General features: G+C 50.2%; 1 pseudogene across 1 annotated transcript; it reads left to right on the top strand.

Annotated features, from left to right (window-relative positions):
* The first annotated feature begins 295 nt into the window (after positions 1 to 295).
* On the top strand, positions 296 to 21,454 carry LOC311216545 (olfactory receptor 14C36-like; annotated as a pseudogene). Its single transcript has 3 exons — positions 296 to 374; positions 933 to 994; positions 20,499 to 21,454. The product of its transcript is annotated as an olfactory receptor 14C36-like (transcript).
* The last annotated feature ends 163 nt before the right edge of the window (positions 21,455 to 21,617 follow it).

The raw sequence follows: 21,617 nt of genomic DNA, 5'->3' as shown, positions 1-21,617 counted from the left end.
ATTCTGTAGGTACCTTGCTCAGAAAAGGAAGGCCAAGGATATTGTACCCCCTGTGATGAATGAGACGGGTGAACTGGTAATGACAGACATGGAAAAGGCTGAGGGACTCAACAACTTCTTTTCTTCAGTCTTCCCTGCCAGTCAGGCTTCACAAGTCTTTTGTTTCCCTGAACCCATAGTTGGTGGCTGGGGGTGCAAATTCCCACCTGCTGTAAGTGAAGAGTATGTTTGAGACCACCTGCAGAAACCCAACAAGTACAAGTCTATGGGGCTTGATGACATGCAACCCAGCGTCATGAGGGAACTGGCTGATATAGTTGTCAAGCCTCTCTCCATCATATTTGAAGAGTCCTGGCAGTCGGGCAAAGTCCCTGGTGACCTGAAAAGGAAAACATCACTCCCATTTTTAAAAAGGGTAGAAATGATAACTCATGGGACTACCGAATGGTCAGCCTCACCTCTTCGCCTGACAAGATCATGGAAAACATCCTCCTGGAATCAATGTCAAGGCACATGCAAGAGAAAGAGGTGATCTCAGATAGCCAGCATGGCTTCACCAAAGGCCAAATCGTGCCTAAACCAATGTGATGGCTTTCTACAATGGAGTGACCACATCAGACAACAACAGAAGACTGACCTACATCATCTACTTGGACTTCTGTAAGACCATTGACACTGTCCCACATGACATCCTGATCTCCAAATTGGAGAGATACACATTTGATGGGTGCACCATTCAGTGTATAAGGAGTTGGCTTGAAGGTCACATGCAGAGAGTGGTGGTAAACGACTCTATGTCCAAGTGGAGGCTGGTGACAAGTGTTGTACCTCAGGGGTCTGTCCTGGGACTGGTGCTGTTTAATATCTTTATCTGTGACATAGACAGTGAGATCGACAGTGAGACAATGAGACAGTACATTTTGCGCTTGTAGCCCAGAAGGCCAACTGCATCCTGGGCTCCATAAGAAGAGGAGTGGCCAGCAGGTGGAGAGAGGTAACTTCTACTTCTACTTCTTCTACTCTGCCCTTCTGAGGCCCCACTTGGAGTGATGCATCCAGGACTGGGGCTCCCAGCAAAAGAAGGATGTGCATCTGTTAGAACAGGTCAAGAAGAGGGCCATAAAGATGATCAAGGGACTGGAGCACATCTCCTATGAAGAAAGGCTAAGAGAGCTGGGACTATTCAGCCTGGAGAAAAGAAGGCTCAAGGGTGACCTCTCTGTGGCCTTTCAGTACTTGAAGGAGGATTGTAACATTGATGGAGAGTGACGCTTTGCTCAATCAGGTAATGACAGCACAAGGGACAATGGTTCTAAGCTAAATGAGGGGAGATTTAGATTAGAGGTTAGGAAGAAATTCTTCACTCAGAGGGAGGTGAGACACTGGAACAGGTTGCCAAGAGACCTTAGAGGTGCCCCATCCCTGGAGCTAATCAAGGGCAGGATAGATGAGGCCCTGGGCAACCTGATCTCATGGGAGCCATCCCTGCTAATGGCTGGGGGTTGGAACTAGGTGGCCTTTAAGGTCCCTTCCAACAGGAGCCATTCTCTAAGTCTATGGTCTCACTAGCTATACCTCAAGCATGACTCCCATCCCATCAGCCTTCCTGTGGTCTATCACATGACCAAAACAGAAGATGCCTCGCCATCATCTTCAATGCCATATGCATGCTTCTGCCCTTTACGGTCCCTATCTGTGCCACATTCCTCCTGCTGGTCTATCAGCTCCACAGACAGAAGTGACCTCCCAGCCTCCGTCACAGCCATTGCCTCCTGCAGGCCCAGCACATCCTGAGGCACACCTGACCACATCCCAGCATTCCCAGCCAGCTCCTCCTTGTGGCCTCGGATCTGATCACATACCTGTCACCTCACATGCCTCTTCCAATGCCATGGGACTGCTGCAGGACCTCACTGTCCCTGCCCTACCCCAAGGGGACAAACAGATGAAGTTAGGGATAGGAGTGGGGTTGAAGCTGAGATATGCTGTGTGCATGGTGGAGGGCTTTGAGGGTTAGATGATCAGGTTAATGTTTAGGAATTAGAGGTTTCCCTCTAGGGTCAAAGGAATGGCAAAGCATCGAGGGAGAGATTGGTGTTGTGCTTAAGGATCCTGCTCAAGGTTTAGGATAAGGGCAAGCTTTGAGGACTTCAGTTTAGGTCTGGTTTGGGGGTTAAGGCTAAGGCTGGCTTTTTATTCCTTGATTAGGCTTTATCATCCTTCTGCTTGCCCTCCTATTAGCAGATGAGTTTGACATCTGTCATTTCCAAGTTCTTAGGAATGTCTTTGATCCATCTGTCCTTTCCAAGGTCTTTGAGATAGGTCTTATGATGACATCTGCAGATCCACTTGAACCTCTCTCACCCTTCCCATACCACCTCTAGGCAACCTGAGGACTGACTGGGAGGATGGTGGTTTAAGAAAGGGCTTCATTAAGATCTCTGAGGAGGGCTGTATTTGAGCTTCTCACAGACAGTGATGGCAGTATCTTAGAAAACAGTGACACTCGTGAGGACAGAAGAGCAGGTGGATAAGGCCTTGGCCTGCCAATACAGGACACACACACACCTGAAAACTGCATGAGAGGGAAGAGGAAGATTGGATCCAAAATGTGGATTATGAAATCAAAGACCATGAGTATCACCGTGGCACTGCAGGACAGCTCCAGCAATGGGGCAAAACCACAGAAGGTGTCCATGACACTGCAGTCACAGAACAACAGCTGAGAGGAGAAGAAAGAATTCCTGTACATGAGAGAAATTCCCCTGGTTCAGGTACAGCTGCCTTCTGGAGCCAGACCTTACACTACTTGAGCCTTGCAGAGAACAGGGGTGGCATACAGCCCAGGGCTGGCCGTAGAGCAGGGTCCCCAGAAGGAAGCACGGCATCTGCAGGTGTTTGTTGGCAGGCACAAGCACATTGTTGAGGGTGTTCCACATCCCAGTCACCGTGCTGGTCATGTGAGAGAGGAAGAAGAAATTTGTGTATGGGTAGAGGATCTTCCATTTGGATTGCTGGGAAAACTCAACAAATGCTGTCTTAGTGTCCAGTTCCCTGCATGGAAAACCTTTTAGAGCATTCTGGTCCCCCCTCTCTTGTTAGGAAACATTCAGAGGGTTGAAATGATCCCTGGTAGTTGTGGCTGAGGTATCCTGCCATGCAGTGGGAACACAATAGGAGTTAAGGGAGGGAATCATTTTACTCACGATGGACAATCAAACTTAAATAGCATAAATCACACTTCTAAAATCAGTCTCTCCCAAGTTCAGCAAGGAGCAGTCAGCGAAGACTTCAGTCTAATTCAGGCACCACACCCCAGCAGAGACCCTTCTGCCTTCAGGAGCTGTCAGCCCTGAGGCCTTGGGGACACCTAGAGGGAGCCCAAGGGCACAGAGCAAGTGATGCCATGGTCGGGTGCTGTGCTGCTGAGCTGGGCTGGGCTCTTGGGCCCAAGCAGAGCTCCTGGAAAGAGGACAGTGCTGCAGAGAGACAGCTCTGCCCAGGAGCAGCTCCTCTGCACAGTGCAGCAGGGCTGGGGGCTCTGACCGCAGCTGGCACACAGAGAGGAGAGAAGGAGAGAGGGCTTGGAGGCACTGAGAAACACAACAACAGAGGGCAGCGTGTGGCAGGACACATCTGCAGGCTCCTGACACCGTGAGGCTCTGGCAGCAGGGCCATGCAGGTGGGGTTGCCAGAGGGGTCTTCTACAGCTGGCACATCTGATGGCTGATAGCATCTGCCAGGGTGGGTCTGTCTGGTTCTCCAGGTTGGAGTAGATGATGCTTTTTTAAATTTTAAATGGCATTTAAATAGCAATTATAATTTAATTTAAATGGCAATTTTAAATGGCATTTAAAATTGGGTTTTTCAAGAAAAAGACCAGGGCAGGGACTACCTGAAAAGCAAGACTTTGTTTTTCAGTCATTGTAGTCATATTCCTGCAGTGGAGTGGATGAAGGTTTCATGGTAATGAATTTTCAGGGTTGTACAGGAGACTGAGACTCCTGGAGCATCGTACGGATAAATTAATGTATCAGTAATGAAATTTGAAAACTACCTTCCCAAATCTCATCTCACAGACTGCACCAACATCATATTGTGGTCTTCTCAGATTTTATCCTAGCTGATCTTGGGGAGCTTCAAAAGCCCTGATACCCCCTGTCTTTGGGAGGTGTCTGCAGGCCAAGGCAGAGCAGAGATTGTTTGCAAAGAGAGTGAGCTTCCTCCTCTGCAGGCAGAGCTGCAGCACTGGAGGGTCCATCTGTCCCTCCCTGGCCTTGCCTCCCCTGGCAGCAGCACACTGGCATTCCTCCTGGCTTCTCCAGCTGGCCGTGCTGCTACTGGTCTTGTTCCCAGGCTGGCTGGGGATGGGGGTTTCACATGCCCATGGAGTGAGTCCTCGATGTGCTTGGGGGAAGGGGAGTACAGGGACAGGGTGAGGGGTGTGGAGATGTGCACTTTGAGCCTGGATGCCTCTGCTCTCGGCCGTGTTCAGATTCTTCTCAGGTCAACCTCTGAGTAGAACTTTCCTGCAGCTCTCACAGGGCAGCTGAGACCAGCACTGATGGACAGATTGTCTGTCCGCACAAAAGGACACTCTGCGCTGTAGGGACAGTCCCTTTTACTCTGAGGATGCACAAAGTTTCCCATCAAGTGCAGGAGCAATGCTCAGGAATTCTGTTTTAGAAAATCTCAACGAGTGTGGTAGGTTAGCAACAACAAAAAATCTGACCCTATACAATAAAAATTAAAGAAATCTGTATATATATATCTGCTCTGAAGTTGGGTAACCCGGGAGCAACACTGGGGCAAGGTTCTTTGATATCAGGAGTGAAGTGAGCCTGAGATTACCCCATGTTCCGCCTTTCCTCTGGCTATTGGGCAAAACTGACTCTTCCATTGCCCACGGAGGAGTCCCCTGCTCCAAGGGATACCCTTCCCTTAGGCAGCATTAGGAAGAACTCATGAAAGGGACCTGCCAAATGTCTTCCTGGAAGTGGGCAATTTTCTGGAGATTCTAAATGAGAAATGGGATGAGTTTTATCCCTGATAAGTCTGTAGTACATTACTACTGTTCTTTCTCTTCTATGTGCAAGACCACATCCCAAAAATGCAGATGTCCAACAGAAGCACCATCACCGAGTTCCTCCAGCTGGCACTCGCAGACGCATGAGCTGCAGCTCCTGCACTTCGCGCTCTTCCTGGGCATCTACCTGGCTGCCCTCCTGGGCAACGGCCTCATTGCTGTAGCCTGCGACCACCACCTCCACACCCCCATGTACTTCTTCCTCCTCAACATCGCCCTCCTCGACCTGGGCTGCATCTCCACCACTCTGCCCAAAGCCATGGCCAATGCCCTCTGGGACACCAGGGCCACCTCCTATCAAGGATGTATTGCACAAATACTCTTTTCACTCTTCTTTGTTGTAGCTGAGTATTGCCTCCTCACTATCATGGCCTACGACTGCTACATTGCCATCTGCAAGCCCCTGCACTACGGGAGCCTCGTGGGCAGCAGAGCTTGTGCCCAGATGGCAGCAGCTGCCTGGGGCAGTGGTGTTCTCTTCTGCACACAGCCAATACACTTTCCCTGCCCCTCTGCCGAGGCAATGCTGTGGACCAGTTCTTCTGTGAAATCCCCCATATTCTCAAGCTCTCCTGCTCAGATGCCTATCAAAGGGAGTTTGGTGCAGTTGTAATAAGTATTTCTGTATTATTTGGTCGTTCCATTTTCATTGTTATTTCTTATATTCAGACCCTCAGGGCAGTGCTGAGAACGCCCTTTAAGCAGGGGCAACACAAAGCCTTTTCCATGTGCCTCCCTCACCTGGTTGTTGTCTCCCTGATGGTCAGCACTGGCATTTTTGCCTACCTGAAGCCCCTCTACATCTCTTTCCCAACCCTGGACATGGTGGTGTCATTTCTGTACTCAGTGGTGCCTTCAGCAGTGAACCCTCTCATCTACAGTATGAGGAACAAGGAACTAAGGGATTCAGTGAGAACTCTGCTTGAATACACACATCTTCAACATATTAACCTATAATAATATGGCTATAATTAGAAATTCCAGCTTTTTCAGGGAGTGGTGGCAGCATGCAGGGGAGGGCTCCCAGCAGGGCTTGGTGCTGCAGAGGCAGGGCTGCATGAAGGGAGCCCAGACCTGCAGGGGCAGGGGAGAGGAGACCGCTCTGGGCCCTTGCTGGCCTGGGCAGAGCAGGAAGGGGGCCCAGGGCATTCGTCCCCTCCCCGCAGCCTGCCAGCACATCTGCTTAGGGCCAGGGCGGCTGCTGCAGGGGCAGGGAGCTCAGCATGGCCCTTGCAGCCCCCTGCCCTGGGCCTGCCTCTGCCCTTGGGCTCGGCCCCGGCCTTGGCTCTGCTGGCAGGAGCGCTCTTGGCATGCACTTCCTGGCCTCCCCTCGCCTGCGCACAGCTGCTGCCCACTCAGGCTGCTGCCACAAACATGTCCTCACCAGCAGCACCACCCCTTGGGCTGGTTCTCCTGGCCTCCCCCAACCCACAGCCTTGACTACTTTTCTCTGCTGAGCCCCACCTTCCACACCCAAATGTGTCCCTGGGCTGTCGGCTCCCTTTCCCCTGCCCTGTGGGAATACCAATCCGGGGCGGACAGGTTACCATTAGATGTGGTGGTGTTTGTGTAATTCACATGGGTGATGGCACAAATGACGGTTCCTTCACCAGTGATGTACATCCTTCTTCATGTTAGGCCAAACTCAATGTCCTTCTCTCTCTGCTTTTCCTCATGAATGAACTGGATTAGGTCTCCTTGATTAGTCTGAGGCACAATGCAATGCTTTTTGCCTTCTGCTACTCAGGCACAATATGTGTGACTTTCCCTTACTCTGCACATTGACCTGCAGGGTCATTCCACACTTTTTGCTTTCAAACCTTAGTTGGACGGGGGCCATTTCCAAAGCGGGGCAAGCTGATATGTTCTGCCTCAGCCATTTGAAACATGCTATACTTGAGTTTTTCAGCCTGAGTTTGCTAAAGATGACCCAGGAAGGTCATCAACAGATGTTCAAGTGTCTAGTTTAAGTAAGAGAGAGTATCTCAGGTTTCCAGTGGCCATTTCAGATCTAGGTCAATCCAAGGAACCCACTGAAGACGAGGTTTGTCTTGGAAGGGGTTTCCTATGCTGGGCTGGGCTGAAGTTACAGGGACAAAGACCACTGCTGGCAGTGGAGGTGCCCTGGGAACTCCACCTGGCTCCACCTGATTTTCCCAAAGGGCTCTGGCCTCCTGCAGGTCTTTTCTGACATCTGCCGGTCCAAGAAAGTGCCTCAAACACAACGGGGTCACTGGAGGTTTTCCCTGGTTGCTTATGGTCAGACAGCAAAGCTCTGCCAGAATGCCCAGTATTTTTTTCAGTACTTGAATAATAAAGCAACAACTCATCAGCTCAAAAGACTCAATCCTTTCTGTAAAATGTCTCATGTGAAGTGTAATTTCTATCATGAAGAAATGTGATTTTTCAGGATACATATTCATTCCGGGAGAAGAAATACTGGTGTTCACCTGTAGTTGCATTGTCATTGCTTTTCAATCATGGTGTGCTCCCTCCCTCATCTTCCAGGCACAAAACTCATCTTGATTACATAGACCCTGCTGAATGTCCCCTTTCCAGCTGCCTGTCTGGACTTATGCACTTCCCATCATTCTCCTGGTTTGCCCTTCTCTTACCGTTTAATCATTCAGACCACTCTCAGTGACCCAGTTGCTGCTTGGAGTTTCAGTCAGTTCAAGGTCGCCCATCTCTCAGCAGTCTGTCTAATGGTTTCCTTAGTAAGACCCTCATCGTTTATCATTGAATTTGTATGATATGGATTAATATTAACACAATTATCTGAAATTTCCTATTAATCACTGTAAAATACATCATGTACAGTCATCCTTTTGGGAAGGTAAACATCACTGGAGGCAACAAAATAAGGAACTTGAACCTTTTTTGTTTCTTTGTTTTTTGTTTTTTGCAAATTGCAGCATGATTTCCTGTTGTTTGTTTTGAAATAGGAAAACTCCTGTTCTTCCTACCTATGCAGGGCTTCAAAGAGAAACCCTAGACCAATATAACCAGGAGAATGATGCTCTAAACTAAAACACAACAAAATTCAGCCTTTAAAATTAAGAAAGATTTTTATTAGATGCTCCTTGAAATCTTCCCCCTTAACTACAACATGAAAGGTCTCCAGTTAGCTGATCAAGTCTTGAAGACTTGAAGAAAATGTTGGGAGAGATATGGCTGCTTAGGAGTTTCTGTGTTTTAATGAGTTCCATGGAGTATTTTGGTGCTGAGTCAATGAAACTTGAGTACTGAGTGGAGGATGATGCAACTGTGCCAAAAAGCAAACTCAAAAGGAAAAGCTGAAGTGACTTGGAGTATTAATGGGCCCCACTGAGGGCTGTTACTAACAAGGTCTCCCCAGGGACATGTTAGGGCAGATAATCGGAGGCCATGATTACAGACAGGCAAAGCACTGTGCTGAGAAAAGTCTTGGTTGGTTTTGGTAAAGACAAGGTCCAAGGCCTGACCCCAGTCACTGTGAGGAGAGATCCTGCACCGCCCTGTCTGGCTCAGGACTTTTCTTGGGGGTCTGAGGAATGTGGTGGGCAGTGTGATGCCTGAGAAGAACAGTGGTATGACACCACCCTGCCTCTGCACAGGGTTGCAAGGAAGCAAAAAGGCTGCACTGCAATGACTATATGTCATCTTCTCATAAGCTCTATCCAAAGTGACAGGGCTGTTGGGTCCTTCCATTCTTGCCAGCACTCTGCCTTCTCCTCTGCACGTTTTAATATGCTGTCCCACACTTTGTCCTATTTCCTGAAAGTCTGCAGACACCCATCTCTGTTCACCACCTTGCTCTCGTCCCAGCATTTCCATCATTTCACCAATGTCTCATCAACCCTCACCAGCTGTTCCTTGAAAAACGAAGCCAGGGTCTGATCATAGACACTCACCAGCATCTTCCAAGCCATGGGCCTGCTGCTGGCCTTGCAGCTTCTTGGCTAGACACAGCCAAGCCTTGTGCCTGCTGCTGCCCAGTCATGGACTCAAGCAGATGGGACAGGACAACCCATCTTGGGGCCTTCATGCACAGACACACAGACACACACACACACAGAGAATTTCTAGGTTGGAAGAGACCTGTAGATCATCGAGTTCAACCCCTGACCTCTTTCTGCCTGGGTCCTCCTGGCTCTGGAGGCAGAGGGGATCCCCCAGTCAGCATGCCAAGCAGGTGCCTTCTGCTGGCCTAGCAGGGCCACTGCCAGATGTCAGCCCAAAAGTGCAGATGCCAGGGAGAAGCCAAGGCTGACCTGCCACCTCCAGACACAAGTGACCTCACAGTCCCTTTCTGTGACATGTTCCTGCAGCTGCCCTATCAAGTGCAGAGACAGAAGTGACCTCACAGTCCCTGCCACAGTCACATTCCTGCTAATGGGGCAGGAGATCCTGAGGCAGAGCTGAGCTTTCTCTAGCCCCCTCGGTATCTCTTTTTACTTTCTCGGTTAGAGATTAAGCAAAGTTTTAGTGGGATTGTTTGGTGTTCTGCTTGTGCTGTCACGTCTGTGGCTGAGATATGGATAAGCTCTGTGGTTTACGGGTGTTTTACGTCTGCCAAGGAGTTTAGGGTTAAATAGAGTATTTTAATGTTAGTGTTAAGTGAAGGGATTACAGTTATCAAGAGAGAAAATTGATTCCTTTCAGCGTGTTGTAGTAGCATTTAGGTTTAGGGATTAAAATCGCTGTTCCCAGTAAGGTAAGGGACATACATTACTGTTTTAAGTCAATGTTACTGCAGCATCGGCATTGCCTGAATTCTCTAACATCTATGAAATCATTAATTTCTTCTGGCCATGCTCCTCTTCCCACCCCAAAATCTCACATCTCTTGTTCAGGCTGCTCCTCACCTCCCCATATCTTGTTGGGATCAGCTTTCTGATGACATTTAACATCTCAGTGTATCTGTCTCACCTCTGTTTGCTCCTCTATTCCTGAGAAGGAAGTGGCATAGTCAGGAGGGAAAAGGACACAAAGGTCTGTAGGCGCATCGTGCACAATGTGCCCATCAGCTCTGCACCTCCACAAAACTGTGCTTCCTACCTACAAGTTTTGTTTCCCAAGTGGCTTCTATGCATCCAGCGTTACTTTTCCCAAGCTCTCTCACAAGATTCAGTTTCAGATGTGGAGGGATAGGATAAGGAAAGCTAAGGCACAGATGGAACTGAGCTTAGCAGGGGATGAAAACAATAACAGGACAAGATTCTGTAGATACATCGCTCAGAAAAGAAAGGCCAAGGAGAGCGTACCCTCTTCTGATGGATGAGAAGGGTGAACTCGTAATGACAGACATGGAAAAGGCTGAGGGACTCAACAACTTTTTTTCTTCAGTCTTCACTCCCAGTCAGGCTTCCCAAGACTTTCATTCCCTGAAGCTATAGATGGAGGCTGGGGGGCAAAGTCCCACCCACTGTAAGTGAAGAGGAGGTTTGAGACCACCTGAAGAAACTCAACAAGTACAAGTCTATTGGGCCTGATGACTTGCATTCCAGGATCCTGAGGGAACTGGCTGATGTAGTTGCCAAGCCTCTCTCCATCATATTTGAAGAGTCCTGGCAGTCAGATGAAGTCCCTGGTGAATGGAAAAGGGAAACAGCACTCCCATTTTTAAAAAGGATAGAAATGAGAACCCATGGAACTACCGAATGGTGAGCCTCACCTCTGTGCCTGACAAGATCATGGAAAAGATCCTCCTGGAATCAATGTCAAGGCACATGCAAGACAAAGAAGTGATCTCAGACAGCCAGCATGGCTTCACCAAAGGCCAAATCGTGCCTAAACCAATGTGATGGCTTTGGAACACCGACCGATGTCATCTACTTGGACTTCTGTAAGACCATTGACACTGTCCCACATGACATCCTGGTCTCCAAATTGGAGAGATACACATTTGATGGTTGAACCATTCAGTGTATAAGGAGTTAGCTTGAAGGTCACACCCAGAGCATGGTGCTCAATGGCTCTATGTCCAAGTGGAGGCTGGTGACAAGTGTTGTACCTCAGGGGTCTGTCCTGGGACTGCTACAGTTTAATATCTTTATCTATGACATAGACAGTGAGATTGACAATGAGATAGTACATTCTGCGCTTGTAGCCCAGAAGGCCAACTGCATCCTGGGCTCCATAAGAAGAGGAGTGGCCAGCAGGTGGAGGGAGGTCACTTCTACTTCTACTCCTTGTACTCTGGCCTTGTGAGGCCTGCATCCAGGACTGGGTGTCCTGCATCCAGGACTGGGGCCCCCAGCATGAGAAGGGTGTGCGTCTGTTAGAACAAGTCCAGAGGAGAGCCACGAAGATGATCAAGGGGCTGGAGCACCTCTCCTATGAAGAAAGAGCTGGGGCTGTTCAGCCTGGAGAAAAGAAGGCTCCAGGGTGACCTCTTTGCAGCATTTCAGTACTTAAAGGGAACTTATAAAAAAGATGGAGAGTGACTCTTTGCTCAGTCAGATAATGAGAAGACAAGGGGGAATGTTTTTAAGCTAAAAGAGAGGAGATTTAGATTACAGGTTAGGAGAAAAATTCTTCAATTAGTGAGTAGTGATGTACTGGAAAAGGTTGCCAAGTGACCTTAGAGATGCCCCATCCCTGGAACTGTTCAAGAGCAGGTTAAGATGAGGCCCTGGGCCACCTGATCTCATGGCGGGTATCCCTGCTTATGGCTGGGAGGTTTGAACCAGATGACCTTTAAGGTCCCTTCCAACAAGAGCCATTCTCTGCTTCTATGGTCTCACGAGCTATACCTCAAGCATGACTCCTATGCCATCAGCCTTCCTGGGGTCTCTCACCTGACAGAAGGTGCCTCACCATCATCTTCAATACCTCGTGCATGCTTCTGTCCTTTATGGTCCCTTTCTGTGCCACATTCCTCCTACTGGTCCGTCAGCTCCAGAGACAGAAGTGACCTCCCAGCCTCCTTCACAGCCATGTGCCTTCTGCAGGCGTAGCAGATCCTGAGGCACACCTGACCTCATCATCTGCTCCTCCATGTGGCAGGTGGGCTCTTGGACCCGAGCCCCTCCTGTATGAGTGGTGGAGATGCAGCCCAGGTCGAGGAGGGTGAGGTTGAGGAGGAAGAAGTACATGGGGGTGTGGAGGCAGTGGTGGCAGGCTATGGCACTGAGGATGAGGCCGTTGCCCAGGAGGGCAGCCAGGTAGATGCCCAGGAAGAGTGTGAAGTGCAGGAGCTGCAGCTCGCGCGTGTTTTCGAATGCCAGCAGTAGGAACTCAGTGATGGAGCTGCTGTTGGACATCTGCTTTTTTGGGGATATGATCCTGCACATAGAAGAGAAAGAACAGTAATAATCTACAACAGACTTATCAGAGAAAAACTCATCCCATTTCTCATTTAAAATCACCAAAAATTGTCCACTTGCAGGAAGACATTTGGCAGGTCCCTTTCATAAATTCTTGCTGATGCTTTCTAAGGGTATCCCTGGGAGCAGGGGACTCCTCTGTGGGAAAAAGAAGAGTTAGTTATGCCCTAAAGCCAGATGTAAGGTTGAACATGGGGTAATCTCAGACTCACTTCACTCCTGATATCAAAGAACTTTACCCCAATGTTGCTCCAAGGTCACCAAACTTCAGAGCAGATATATATACATATATATATACAGATTTTTTTAATTTTTCTTTTTTGGGGTCAGATTTTTTGTTTTTATTAATCTAGCACACCTCCTGAGTGTTTCTAAAACATAAATCCTGGGCATTTCTCCTGCACTTGATGGGAAACTATGTGGATCCTCAGAGGAAAAGGGCCTGACCCTATAGTGCAAAGTATCCTTTAGTGAGGACAGACAATCCGTCCATCAGTGCTGGTCTCAGCTGCCCTGTGAGAGATGCAGGAAAGTTGTACTCAGTTGTTCATCTGAAAAGAACCTGAACACTGCTGAGAGCAGAGGCATCCAGGCTCAAAGTGCCCATCTCCAGTCCCCTCACTCTGTCCCCATACAAACTTCCCCCAAGCAGACTGAGTGCTCACCCCATGGGCATGTGAAACCCCCATCCCCAGCCAGCCTGCAAACAAGACCAGCAGCAGCATGGCCAGCTGGAGAAGCCAGGAGAAATGCCAGCGTGCTGCTGCCAGGGGAGGCAAGGCCAGGGAGGGACAGACGGACACTCAGCACACCCTCCTGTGCTGCAGCTCTGCCTGCAGACGAGGCAGCTCCTGCTGGGGACACCGGGGGCTTGAGGGCAGAGGCTGTGCTGGTGGGAGAGGAGAGCAGGGGGTGTCCCAGGGAAGGCGCCTGCCCTGCAGGGGATGGCAGGGAGGTGCCTGAGCCCTCCCCCGCACAGCATTTCTGGCAGCAGCTCCCTCTCACCGCCTGCCCTGCCCATATTTCTACTGCCTTCCTATGTCCCTGCTGGAAACAGGATCTCTGTCCCCACGTATCTTCCATGTCCTTGCTCACAGACCCCATCCCACAAGCTGTGTGCTTTCTGAGTACAGGACATCACAGGGGTTGCAGCTCCTAAAGACCTGATAAGTCCTGAGGAGACAACAAACGTTGCTGTTTCAGTCTTTAGGCTGAGGTGCCTGAAGTTTAATTGCTGCCATATTGATCTCTCACTGGAATAATCTTAGAGTCTCCATATCCTCTACAATCCGGAAAATTCATTGTCATGAAACCTGAATCCCCTCCACACCAAGAATCTAAAAGTACAGAATCCAAGGAAGTCTTCCATTTCAAATAAACCAAACCTCGGTCTTCCTGTTAAAATGCCCCCTCAAAAATACCATTCTCTAAAACATCTTTTATTCCACATTACAGGTAGAATAAGAGCCATCCAGACAGATACTATCGGCCATCAGATGTGCTAGCTGTAGAAGACCCCTCTGGCAACACCACGTGCAGTGCCCTATTGCCAGAGACTCTGTCAAGAGCCTGCAGCTGTGTCCTGACACACGCTGCCCTCTGTTGTTGTGCTCCTCAGTGCCTCCAAGCCCTCTCTCCTTCTCTCCTCTCTGTGTGCCAGCTGCGGTCAGAGCCCCCAGCCCTGCTGCGCTGTGCAGAGGAGCTGCTCCTGGGCACAGCTGTCTCTCTGCACCACGGCCCTCTTGCCACGAGCTCTCTCTGTCCCACGAGCCCAGCCCAGCTCAGCAGCACAGCACCAGCCCAAGGCACTGCAATCACCCCTCCGGGGGCTTTGTTGATGAGCCCACATACCTCAGGCACTCAGAGACAATTGAAGACATCTCTCCAGAAGTCCAAGTCAGACTGCAGTGTCCCCCTGAGGGCCAGCACTGACACAGCCTCCCTTGGAGCTTGTTAGAGCAGAACCCTGGAGGCAGTGAGGACAAGGAGACAAAGGCAGTGTGAAGGTGACACTGAGGTGTAGGAAAACTGGATGTGTGTCACCAGCACAAGGGCCAGGCCTTGACCCTGAACCTTTGGGAAGGGAGATCCTTTCCCTTCACACCTTTACAACTTTCTCAGGGATCCTCATAGGGCAGTAGGAGATGGGGATGTGCATTGCCAGATGCAGAAGAATGGTACAACTCCTGCCTGCTTCATGGGTGCGGGCAAGGAGGCAAAGAGGCCCTGGTGCTTTAACGATAAGCTGTGTCCTCATAGGGCTCAGTGACAGAGACAGCAACCATAGCCATGGACACAAAGACCTGGGTCCTGCTGGGACTTTCAGCCTTGTCATAGCCCTTGATCCTCTCCAAACCAGGATTGCCTAGAGAATCCCAGACCTGTACCTCTTTATTGGCTATTTGTAGACACTTGTCCATGTGGTGTCACACCGCATCTGAGCTGAGTCGGATAACTCAGATTTTCTTGGTGGCCATGCCCCTCGTAAGGCAGCTTTGTAGGAAGCTGGCCTGGTTCCTGGTGAGCAGGCACCACTGCTCGTATGGCATCCCTCATGGAGGGTGTTCACAAGTCTATGGAGCTAGATGAGAGATAGCCGAGGGTACTGAGGGAGCTGGCAGAAGTGCTCACCAAGCTGCCTTACATCATTTATCAGCAGTCCTGGCTATCAGGGGTGTTCCCAGTCACCTGGTGACTAGCGAATGTGATGCTCACCTACAAAATGGCTGGAAGGAGAATCGTGGAACTACAAGCCTGTCAGTCTGAACTTGGTACTGGGGAAGCTCTTGGAGCAGATTATCTTGAATTCCATCACACAGCGCTTCCAGAACAACTAGGTGATCAGGCCCAGACAGCATGGGTTTGTCAAAGGCAGGTCCCGCTTGGCAAATCAGATCTCAAGGTGTGACAAGGTGATGCTCGCAGTGGATGAGGGAAAGGCTGTGGATGTGGTCTACCTAGGCCGCAGTAAGGCTTTTCCATCTTTTCCCACAACATTCTCCAGAGAAACTGGCTGCTCAAGGTTTGGACGGGTGTACGCTTTGTGGGGTTAAAAACTGGCCCAAAGTCATGGTAAATGCAAATAAATGCAGATGGAGGCCTGTCCTTAGTGTCCCCCAGGGCCCAGTACTGCGGCCAGGTCTCTTCAATATCTCCACCAATGATGTGGATGAGGGGATCGAGTGCACCCTCAGTAAGTGTGCAGATGACACCGAGTTTGGAGTGAATGTTGATCTGTTAGGAGGGCTTGTGAGGCCACAACTGGAGTACTGTGCTCAGCTCTGGGACCCCAATAAGGATGTGTATCTATTAGAAGGAGTCCAGAGGAGGGCCATGAGGATGATCAATGGGCTGCAGCACTTTTCCTAGGCACATGTTGAGGAAGATGGGTTTGTTCGGCCTGGACAAGAGAAGGCTCTGGGGAGACCTTGAAGAGCCCTTCCAGTACCAATAGGGGGCCTACAGGAAAGCTGGGGAGGGACTCTTCATCAGTGTCATGATAGGACGAGCGGTAATGGTTTTAAACTGAAAGAGAGTAGATTTAGATTAGCTTTTAGAAAGAAGTTCTTGACTTAGAGGGTGGTAAGGCAGTGGAAAAGGCTGCCCAGGGAAGCCGTGGATGCCCTATCCCTGGAAGTATTCAAGACTAGGTTGGATGGGGCTTTGAGCAACCTTGTCTAGTGGAAGCTGACTCGACGGTGGGGCAGAGTGAGAAGTAGAGAAGGCCTTGATGCTGTGCAAACACTGCACAGGAACAGCGACTACAGCCGTGGGTGACCAACACTGCTCTGGTCACATATCAAAAACACAGTACCGCAGGGGCTGCTCTGCAGAGGAACTCTGTCCCAGACAGAACCAGTGTCCCCACAATGGACAAGAAGCTCTGGAAGGAGCCAGGAAGGTGCTAATAAGCACCAGGACAATTGAGGAAGCCCAAAGGCCCTTCTGAAGGGTCACTGAGTGCCACCTGAGAGGCAGTGCTGGGCAGTGGGGAGGGCCAGGAGAAAGACTTGTGTGAAGGCTGTGAGGAATAGGAAATTCAGGGCTTTAGCAGCTGTCTATGGATGGAGTAGGAGGATGAGGTCACTCCTGGGACTAGGACAGCGCTGAAGGTCCCTGCGTGAATCTGGTCTGATGGAGAAGTGTTCACCTTGCATGGTGTCTCAGCCTGGGAGCAGGGGCCTGCCTGCCTGTGGTGCGGGATGGCTGGGCTGTGCTCAGCTATGCCCCAGGAGATGACCTTGCTCTCTTCCTCCCCACCACTCCCCACACGGGGCAGGCCCTCAGGAAACACCCCTGAGCCTGGAGATGCACCAACCTGCTGCACTGAGGTACCACTACTGCAAGAGAAGAAGGGAGGGTTGGAGAGACACATGGGGCCTGCGGGCAAGAGTAGTGTGGTCTGGGGAACTGAGTGCCTGGGAAAAGTTACCCTGGAGCCATAGAAGCCATTCTGGAAAGAAAACTTGTAGGCAGGAACTGCACTTTTGTGATGGTGCAGAACTGCTGGGCACACTGTGCAGGGTGCTCTGATGGACTTGTGTGTCCTTTTCCATCATGTCTTAAGTGACACTTTTCTCAGAAATAGAGTAGCCAACAGAGGTGTGATGGATACTCTAAGATCATGAAAGCCATCAGAAAGCTGATACCAATGCGATAACTGAAATGGAGAGATCAGGAGAAGAATGAACAGGAGAAATGTGAGATTTGGGGGAGGGAATAGGGGCTTGGCCAGCAGAAATCAAGGATTTTGTAGAGGTAAGAGGGTTCAGGTTCTGCTGATACTGCTGTAGCAGTGACTTAAAAGAGTTATATGAGGCTATTCCCCGGCTTCAACCTGTAAACTTAATTCCTACACCTAAATGCTACTCAGCACCCTGACAGGAATCCACTACTCTAATGACTGACCTCAAAGTATCCCTAGAAGACAAAACTCAGCCCATAGTCACTTCCCCTAGCTGTTACTCTCTTAATCAATCTGATTTCTGCACTTAATACTGGAACTAAAATGGTCTATTTAACACTAGAAAACTGCTTAAGAGACCTAAACAAAACCCTAACTCCAAATGAATGTAAGGGGTCATGGATCTGATCAGCTTGTGGGCCACAAGGAGGAGATGGGTGGGAATGCTCTGAGGAGCTCATCTCTGCCTCAGAATCTCCTGCCCCAGCAGGAGCAATGTGACTGTGGCAGGGACTGTGAGGTCACTTCTGTCTCTGCACTTGATAGGGCAGCAGCAGGAACGTGTCACGCAAAGGGACTGTGAGGTCACTCGTGTGTGTACGTGGCAGGTCAGCCTTGCCTTCTCCCTGGAATCTGCACTTTTGGGGTGATATCTGGCAGTGGCCCTGCTAGGCCAGCAGAAGGCACCTGCTTGGCATGCTGACTGGGGGATCCCCTCTGCCTCCAGACCCAGGAGGACCCAGGCAGAAAGAAGGCCCCCATATGGGTTGTCCTGTCCCTTCTGCTTGAGTCCATGAGGGGGCAGCAGCAGGCCCCTGGCTTGGAAGCTGCTGCTGAGGTGATTTGTGTCTGCTTGGCTGACAGGCCGCAAGGAGCCTGCTGGGTTGGGATGCCTACTTCAGGAGTGGTTTCCACCCTGATAGAGCTTTCTTTGTTGGTATGAAAAAGCAGGAGAGATAAAACTGCCACAAAATGTCCCCTGGAATGTTGGCACTGTCCATGAGGAGGAACAAACATGTCTTGGTGCTGGAGCCTGAGGAAAAGAAGACATTGTGTACCTCAGCCTTTATCTTATCTCAAGATCTTCACCAGATTTCCACCACATCCAATAAAGGATGACGAATCTCCTTAATCCTCCTTTAATGAAAGTATTTATATAAAGAGTTTTTTATTGTCTTTGACACTAACATGCAGATGGAGCTCCAGCTTGGCTTTGGCCCTTCTAACTTTGACCTGCACAGCCCCATAAAATTCAGGACACAGCTCCAGACAAACTGACAGCATGCATGAGAACGAAGCACAGAAGAAGTGGAATCTGGCAGCCTTCCATCCCCTACCCTTCCGTGACTCTGTGCTGTAATTCCATTCAGCTGGTTACTTCTGTATTATCCAAACTTTCCTGAAGCTCCTGATGCTGCTGTCTTGCCAAAGATAGCACTGTCACAAAAAGGATGAACCATCTGCTTGCAGAACAGCTTAGAGAATGGAGCATCAGTGTGGGTGAACCTCAGGAAACTGCAGGATTTTGCCTAGAGAAACCTCTTGACATTTACAAGGAGAAGAGCGCAGTCCTGCACCAGAGGGAGAGGAACTCCACACATGGGGAAGACTGGGACCCTGCTGAGTGAGCAGTGCGCAGGTTGAGTAGTGTCTTAGGCATCACGAGGGATGCCATAGGAGCAGTGGTGCCTGCTCAGCAGGAACCAGGCCAGCTTCCTACAGAGATGCCTTATGAGATATTTGTGTCCATGGCTGTGGCTGTTGTCTCTGACACCGAGGCCTTTGAGGAGACACCTAATCACTAAAGCAATGGAGTCTAATTAACTCCTCACCAACCCATGTAGCAGGCAGGGGTCGTACCATTCTCCTGCACTTGGCCATGCACATCCCCATCTCCTACTGCCCCACAAAGAGCCCTGAGCAACCTGACAATGGAAAAATCTCCCTTCCTTGAGTTGGGACACAAGGCCAGGCCCTTGTGCTTGGTGACAAACATCCAGTTTGTCTACACATCAGTGTCACCTTCACACAGCTTTTGTCTCCTTGTCCTCACTGCCTCCAGGGTTCTGCTCTAATGAGCTCCAAGGGAGGCTGTATCAGTGCTGGCCCTCAGGGGGACACTGCAGGAAACTTGCCTCTGACTTGGACTTCTGGAGAGATGTCTTCAATTGTCTCTGAGTGCCTGAGGTTCGTGGGCTCATCAGCAAAGCCCCAAGAGGGGTGACTGCAGTGCCTTGGGCTGGTGCTGTGCTGCTGAGCTGGGCCAGGCTCGTGGGACAGAGAGAGCTCGTGGCAAGAGGGCCGTGGTGCAGAGAGACAGCTGTGCCCAGGAGCAGCTCCTCTGCACAGCGCAGCAGGAAAGAGACACAGAGGCACAGACACAGAGAGAAGAACAGGAGAGAAGGGCTGAATGCAGTTGGCAGTGGGAGGATGCTGAGAGCTGCCTGCAGGAGAAATGTGCACAGCCCTTGACAAGGTGAGTGTCTGGCTGCAGGGCCATGCAGCTGCAGCTCCTGGAAGGATCTCCTGCTGGGTCTTGTTTCTGGGAGGGCAGTGGGCAATGCAGTAGGCTTTGAGAGTCCTGTTGGGTTGCCCTGCGAGGTGAGGAAGTCTGGCAGTAGCCACTTGGAGTGTCATAACCTAGCTACCCCTGGTCAGATAAGACAGGGTTGGCCAAACTTCTAAAGATACTGTATGGGATACAGATTGAATATTGGCACACCCCAGCTTGCGAATATCGAGCTCTGTCTGAGCGGTGTCCTCCTGGGCTGCAGGCTGCTCTCCAGCAGGATGCAGCTCTCCTGTGGCATCCTTGTGTTATCCAGGTGCCCCAAGGAGAAGACACCTCCACACTAAGGCCATGTCCATACAGCTGGATGGCTGTCTGTGGGCAGCTGGAGTGAGGCCTCTGCACCCTTGGTTAGAAGGAAAGAGCTGAGATCCTGCTCATGCACCTGCACACAAGGATTCTGTCCATCTGCACTGGACTGGGGCTTCTCTGCTCTCAGCTTTCTGTAGCTTCTTCTTAGGGAAAGCACCAAGTGGATTGTTCCTTCGAAACAGTACAGGTGTAGCTACCAGAAAATAAAGCAAATAAATGCCCCTTGCTCTACACTGTAGTTGGATGCTTTCTTTGAAGCAACACTGCAAAGCTTATGGTCTGACCAGTGCATTGAAGTTGAGTTCCCCTTGCTTGCCCTTCCCTCCTACGCACAGCAGGAAGGACTCCTCTGGAGCCCACAGCAGCCCTGCTCCCAGTGCCACTCTCAGCCAGCACCAGCCACAGCTCAAGCAAGAGAAATGCAGAAAGGTTCTCCTGCAAAGAGAGAGGCTCGGGCTGGGGATGTTCTAAGACTTACAACAGGTTTGCCTGAGAGAAGTCTGTTCTAACATTGCTCTGCCTTCTCCTCTTCAACAGACAACTTTGTGCGGTCAGAGAACGCCCAACATCAGCTCTGCGAGTGAGTTCCTCCTGCTGGCATTCTCAGACACGCGCCAGCTGCAGCTCCTGCACTTCGCGCTCTTCCTGGGCGTCTATCTGGCTGCCCTCCTGGGCAACGGCCTTTCCTCAGCGCCGTAGCCTGCGACCACCACCTCCACACTCCCATGTACCTCTTCCTCCTCAACCTCGCCCTCCTCGACCTGGGCTGCATCTGCACCACTCTGCCCAAAGCCATGGCCAATGCCCTCTGGGACACCAGGGCCATCTCCTATCAAGGCTGTGCTGCACAGGTCTTTCTGTTTGTCTTCTTGATTGCATCAGAATTTTATGTTCTCACCATCATGGCCTACGACCACTACATTGCCATCTGCAAGCCCCTGCACTACGGGAGCCTCCTGGGCAGCAGAGCTTGTGTCCAGATGGCAGCAGCTGCCTGGGCCAGTGGCTTTCTGTATAGTACCCTGCACACGGCCAACACATTTTCCCTGCCCCTCTGCCAAGGCAATGCTGTGGACCAGTTCTTCTGTGAAATCCCCCACACCCTCAAGCTATCTTGCTCAGAGACATGCCTCAGGGAGGTTGTCCTTCTTGAAATTAATCTATGTTTAACCTTTGCATGTTTTATTTTCATTTCATTTTCTTATGTGCAGATCTTCAGGGCAGTGCTGAGGATGCCTTCTGAGCAGGGCCGACACAAAGCCTTTTCCACGTGTCTCCCTCACCTGGCTGTGGTTTCCCTGATGGTCAGCACTGCCATGTTTGCCTACCTGAAGCCCCCCTCCATTTCCTCACCATCCCTGGACCTGGTCGTGTCATTTCTGTACTCAGTGGTACCTCCAGCACTGAACCCCCTCATCTACAGCATGAGAAACAAGGACTTAAAGTATGGAGTGAGGAGACTGCTCATATACATGCTTCTTAAACATCAATAATGAGTTTATAATATATACTCGTAATTATGTGAAATTACTGTGATTCATGTCATTTAATTTTTATCATTATTTCGGTAATGTTATTCTTAGCATCCTGCCTGTTAATTAATTTATTTACTTTGACCAAATCATCTAATCTACACATAGGACTAGTTTTCCAGTG

The sequence above is a fragment of the Netta rufina genome, assembly GCF_964035555.1.
Source record: "Netta rufina genome assembly, chromosome: 18".
Lineage (NCBI taxonomy): Eukaryota > Metazoa > Chordata > Aves > Anseriformes > Anatidae > Netta > Netta rufina.
This window is presented reverse-complemented; position numbering and strand designations above follow the sequence as displayed.